The sequence below is a fragment of the Octodon degus genome, unplaced genomic scaffold (genome assembly GCF_000260255.1).
Source record: "Octodon degus isolate 3935 unplaced genomic scaffold, OctDeg1.0 scaffold00280, whole genome shotgun sequence".
Lineage (NCBI taxonomy): Eukaryota > Metazoa > Chordata > Mammalia > Rodentia > Octodontidae > Octodon > Octodon degus.
The window spans coordinates 2,177,697-2,183,696 of NW_004524856.1; the positions used below are offsets into that span (position 1 = coordinate 2,177,697).

Genomic DNA, 6,000 nt, shown 5'->3' on the forward strand with positions numbered 1-6,000 from the left:
GTTCTCTTTTTGAAAGTGCTACTGGAGCTGTCCATGTGCGCATCCATTACCAACTCTATTTACCTCTGAGGTTGCTTTCTGGGTGGGTTTTTCCTTTTCCTTCAGTGCTAGGGATGGAAACTATGGCCTTGCACATGCTAGGATTTATCACTGAGCTACATCTTCAGCACCACGTTTTAGATGTTGAGTAGAGTTTAATACTACCCCGTGCTCCTGTACTCCTGACTTACTACTTTCAGAGATTTAATTTCTGAAGTACTTTTTCTTTCCTTCCTTCCCTCTGTACCTTCCTCTCTTTCTCTCTCCTTCTCTCCCTCTCCCTTCTCTCTTCTGTCTTTCTTTCTTTCTCATAAATCTACTTTATTTTTTTCCCATAATTTTATTGATAAACAAATAGCAATGAGACAGTTTCAAACCAAATTGGTAGGACAGTTTCAATAATTAACACATTGCATACATTCTTCCTAGTGGTTATTTGCTGTACAAGATGCAGACATGATATCCTATTTACAAACACCATTAGAACAAATCACTCTATTCATTAAGAGAATGTAACTATATATCTATCCTAACCACTTTGTATACACAGATACAAAATGGACGTACATATGTATCCCCTTTTCTCGTTAAGTTCCGTTATTTGAATATTATAGGTGTGTTAACTCAGCAAAATATTCTAAAAGAGTCCAGTAGCCCATAATAGTATTGGGTCTTCCGCTTCACTCGCAATGTCAGAAATTGTTGACCTGAGTCCCCTAGAGCTCAACATAACAGCATGGCTTTACTTCTTATATTTTGTTTTTATACTTTTCTACTGGATGGTTAAGACCAAGTTAAAGCAGGACCTATGCAACAAGAGTTGTAGCTTTTGAGTCTGATAAGGTCAGTGAAATCCCCTCAGGATTTATGCTGAGATCCTGTACCTCAAATTATAGAACCTTTGTGAGTGTCAGCCATGTGGATGAGTCATGGCCATTGCTTGGCCAGTGTGCCCTCTGTGAAAGAAGTCTACTTTATTGATGTGTAATTTACATAAAATAAAATTTATGCACTTTAAGTGTATAGGTTGATGTCCTTCTCGGGGCTTGTTTAACCATTTCAATCAAGAAATCACTATCATTTCCTTAGAAAAGTTTGTTATCTCCCTTTTCAGACTGTCTTTTCATGCCACCGTCTACCCCAGGCAACTACTGCTCCAATTCTTGTCATTGTAGATTATCTGTAAGTGAAATCATTCAATATGGGCCCTTTTTTCCTACTGTGCTTTTCATTAAGCATAATTGTCTCAAGATTCACCTATATTATTGCATATAGGAATAGTTGATTGTTTTGATTGCTTGGTAGTTTTGCACTAGGTACAATTTATTTATTCAATCATCAGTTGATGGGTGTTTTCTGGCTGTTGAGAACAGAATTGCTATAAATGTTAATATAAGCTTCTTATATGGACTTAGGTTTTCATTCTTCTAGTGAAAAATGCCCATGAGTGCCGGTACAGCACGTGATACTGTGGATTGAACCCCGGTCCCTGCTCCTGTCTAAGCAGGTGTTTAGTCCACTGAGCTATCTTGCAGGCCCTTGGTCTTCTTCTTACACAGACAAACTTGATTCACCTGGCTTATTCACAAATGAGCCATGGATCTATTCCTTACCAGTTTTGGGCTGTTTTGTGGTTGGGAAGTAATGCTCAAAGTCTTTTTGAGCAATCACAGCACTAGGGAGGCTGAGACAGGACAATCACCATGAGTTTGAGAGCAGCCTAGGCTACAAAGTGAGTTTAAGGTCAGCCTGAACTGCATAGTAAAACTGTGTTTCAAAAAGACAAAAAAAACCAACATGTCTTTTGAAAACTGAGATAGGTGATTGTACACCAGCTGGGAGAAAGGAGATCCTGGCTCAGTCTCTTTCAAAATCTCTGCGCATGTGTCATACATGTAAAAGCATCTCAATTTTTACTCAACCTTGCTTTTTTTTTTTCTTTTGCAGAACCAGGGATTGAACTCAGGCCCTTGCACTTCATTCCAGAAGTGCTTATTTTACTAAGCCATCTCTCCAGCCCCTCACTCAACCTTGTAATTCCAGTTTGTCTTTGAATGCAGCCATTTTATCTACTGATTTAAATACAACTGTCAGTCACTCCGAAGTGACAGACTTAGTTCACTGAGCAGGTATTCTGTCACTGAAATGTGGTGCCAGTGGTGACTGTGTTTCAGAAAGACATATCTGGACCAGCTCTTGTAACTCAAAAGCCCTGCTTAGTGATCTACCTTTAGTAAGCCATCTCATTTCTGTATGTAAGAGATGTGCTATGACTTGTATCTCAATGTCTGCCCCACTGAGCTTCATGGGCTCATAGGTGAGGCTTTCTGAAACTTGCTGGATCTAGTGTGTGATACTGGGATTAAATGTGTGTGTGCTACCATACTAGCCTACTGATTTGAATTGCATAGTTCTGGGTATGGATATTGTGAAGCCCCACCCGGGCTGTGGGTGGCACTAATTGATAGGCTAGTTTCCTGGATGGAACAGAATGGGACAGAAAGAAGGCAGGGCCCCTGCTGCTACTTGCTGCCTTTTGCTTGCCACATCATGGACTGTCTCCCCTCTCCCATGCCTCTTTGCCACATCCATCTGCTTTGGAACCAGCTGACTATGGACTGTAACAGCTGTGAGCTGAAGCAAAGCTTTCTTCATGTAACTTTGGGTATTAGGTATTTTGTCTCAGCAACGAGGAAGTAACTAAGACAGGATGTGTGCACTCTGCACCTATCTCTTCACAGTGCTGTGTGAGTGGATGAGAACCAAGGCCATGTTCTTTCCTGGGGTTGGTTGGTCATTTTAAACACATCCTGTGAGACATTGAGCTTAGGTAATGTCACTTGGCTAGCTAAATTTCTGGATGGGTAACACAGTGCACAGACTCATCCAAAAGGGAGCTACTTTTTCAGAGGAGCAAAATTGGAAGGCCTTCCAGTCATGGCAGCTGGCGAGGACAGCAATGGTAAATGAAATAATGTGCAGGCCATGTATAGACTGAAGTGTTGCATTTTGACATCAAGCCTGGCACCAGATGCAGCTGTACAATTGGAGTACATCACCTCATCTGTTACTATAAAGCCTGCCTCCAGCTGCAATTTATTTGTTACGTGCCACTCACTAAGAGGGTTTTGCTGTGAATCTGCAAAGGATTTACGGTTCCTGGGCAGTCAGCTCTCTGCTAATGTTAATATGCATTTGCAACTGCACTGCAGGGCTGGCATCACCCGCTCAAATCCACCTCAGATCAGCAGGCATCAGATTCACAGAAGTGGTGCACAAGCCAGGTTCCCTCTCAGGACCTTCTCTCTCCTAGGAGAACTGCATGCTGCGTGCTGCTCCTGGTGTGACAGGAGGTGGAACTCAAGCATGTGAGCCATGAGGAGCTCAAATTCTGCAGGCTGGCTTGCTCACTGCTCACCTTCTACTGGGTAGCCCACTGTCCTGACCAGTACAAACTAGTACTGCTCTATGGCCAGGGGTCAGGAGCCCTTGCATTAGAGTACTGTGCTTCCCTTGTGAACAACAGATTTTGGAAAGGCCCAAATCCTTAATTTAAGAAACAGTGGAAACTTGGTGGTGCAAGTTTATAATCCCAGCACTCTGGCAGGCAAAAGGATTACAAATCAGAGCCTTGCCTGGGCAAGTGAGTGACTTGGTGAAATTCTAGCTCAGAATGGAAGATAAAAAAGGGCTAGGGATGTAGCTTAATGTGAAAGGTCTGGATTGAGCCTCTACTTCTGCAAAAACAAAAAACAAACCAAAACAGTGCAAGTGGTCCTAGATTTCCTAAGCTGTGCCACCTGACTAAGGAAACAGTCCCCCATCTTGGGAAGCACCAGGACTACACCAGAAAGGATTTAACATAGGAAATGGTAAAAAGTTGGTGTTGAAGAAGTTAGAATATTTATACTGGGATAATTTAGGCTAGTGGCCTTTTTCAATATCAGGATTAATTATTCTTAATTAATGGTAACTTTTTAATATTTTTCTATTTTAAAAGAGAATAAGAAATAGTAAAAACAAAATCCATTAGAAATGATATAGAATTTCACTAAACAAAATGATAGGAATTTAACAATTTTTTTTCCTCATTAAACTTTGTTTTAATGGGTCTCAAAATTCTGCGACAGATTTTTGGTCAAGTTGTTTCCATTAAAAAGTACTGATTTTAAAAACTAATAACTTAAAAACTGCCTCCCCACAAAAAATGGTCCACAAAACATTCTCCTTTCCTTCTGAAGGTTTTATGATGAATTGTTATCATTAACCAGTCTTTCACTGTTAAACTTAAATGGCCAATTGGGAGAAACAGTTCTGAGACTGGTCTTCCACCACTGATTAAAACTGTGGTGTCAGGTGTCAGGGTTAATATTCATTTAGCCTTCTGAGCTTTCTGGGCAGACTTGGTGACCTTGCCACCTCCAGCAGTCTTCTTGTCTGCTGCTTTGATGACACCCACAGCAACTGTCTGTCTCATCTCACGAACAGCAAAATGACCCAGAGGTGGGTAGTTAGAGAAGCTCTCGACCCACATGCACTTGCCTGGAACCATGTCAACAATGGCAGAATCACCAGATTTCAAAAACTTGGGCCCATTTTCCAGCTTCTTACCAGACTGGTGATCAATCTTTTCTTTTAGCTCAGCAAACTTGCAAGCAATGTGAGCTGTGTGACAATCCAGGACAGGGGCATAGCCAGTTCTGATCTGGCCAGGATGGTTTAGGATGATCACCTGAGGCAGTGAAACCAGCTGTTTCCATTGGTGGGTTGTTTTTTCTGTCACCAGTCACATTGCCACTCTGGACATCTTTGACAGACACGTTCTTGACGTTGAAGCCCACATTGTCCTCAGGAAGAGCATCACAGTACATTTCAACAGACTTTACTTCAGTTGTGATGTTGACTGGAGCAAAGGTGACCGCCATCCAGGTTTGACAACACCAGTCTCCACTTGGCCCATAGGTACAATGCCAATACCACCAATTTTGTAGACATCCTGGAGGGGCAGCCGCAAAGGCTTGTCAGTGGGGCGAGTGGGTGGGAAGATGCAATCCAAAGCTTCAAGCAGTGTGGTTCTGCTGGCATTGCCATCTTTACGAGTGACCTTCCATCCTTTGAACCAAGGCATGTTAGCACTTGGCTCTAGCATGTTGTCACCATTCCAACCAGAAATTGGCACAAAAGCTACGGTGTCAGGGTTGTAGCTGATTTTCTTAACAAAGGTGCAGACTTCCTTAACAATTTCCTCATATCTCTTCTGGCTGTAGGGTGGCTCCATGGAATCCATTTTGTTAACTCCAACAATTAGCTGTTTTACAACCAGCATGTAAGCCAGAAGGGCAAGCTCATAGATCTGCCTATTCTCCCATTCTTTGAGATACCAGCTTCAAATTCACCCAATGCCAGCAGAAATAATCAGGACAGCACAGTCAGCCTGAGATGTGCCTGTAATCATGTTTTTGATGAAGTCTCTGTGTCCAGGGGCATCAATGATGGTCACATCATACTTATTGGTCTCAAATTTCCACAGCGAGATGTCAATGATGATACCATGCTCACGCTCAGCTTTCAGCTTGTCCAAGACCCAAGCATATTTGAAGGAACCCTTCCCCATCTCAGCAGCCTCCTTCTCAAATTTTTCAATGGTTCTTTTGTCAATGCCACTGCATTTGTAGATCAGATGGCCAGTGGTGGTGGACTTGCTGGAGTCCGTATGTCCAATGATGACAATATTAATGTGAGTCTTTTCTTTTCTTATGTTGGCTTTGATTTAGTGGTGGTGTTCACTGTACCTGTGCTCTCGTGGCAAACCCATTGTGAAAAAGTCAACAATGGTTGTTATATTGCATATTGTTGTCTTCAAATCAGTTGTTCAGATTGCCAGATATAAGCATGCAAAATTGGTCAAAAAATTAAAAAGGTTAGAGAAAAAATTTAAGCATTAGCTGCTCTTTTCAATAG

General features: G+C 42.0%; 1 pseudogene; it reads right to left on the minus strand.

Annotated features, from left to right (window-relative positions):
• Positions 1-4,411: 4,411 nt before the first annotated feature.
• Positions 4,412-5,653, minus strand: LOC101578893 (annotated as a pseudogene).
• Between the last annotated feature and the right edge of the window lie 347 nt (positions 5,654-6,000).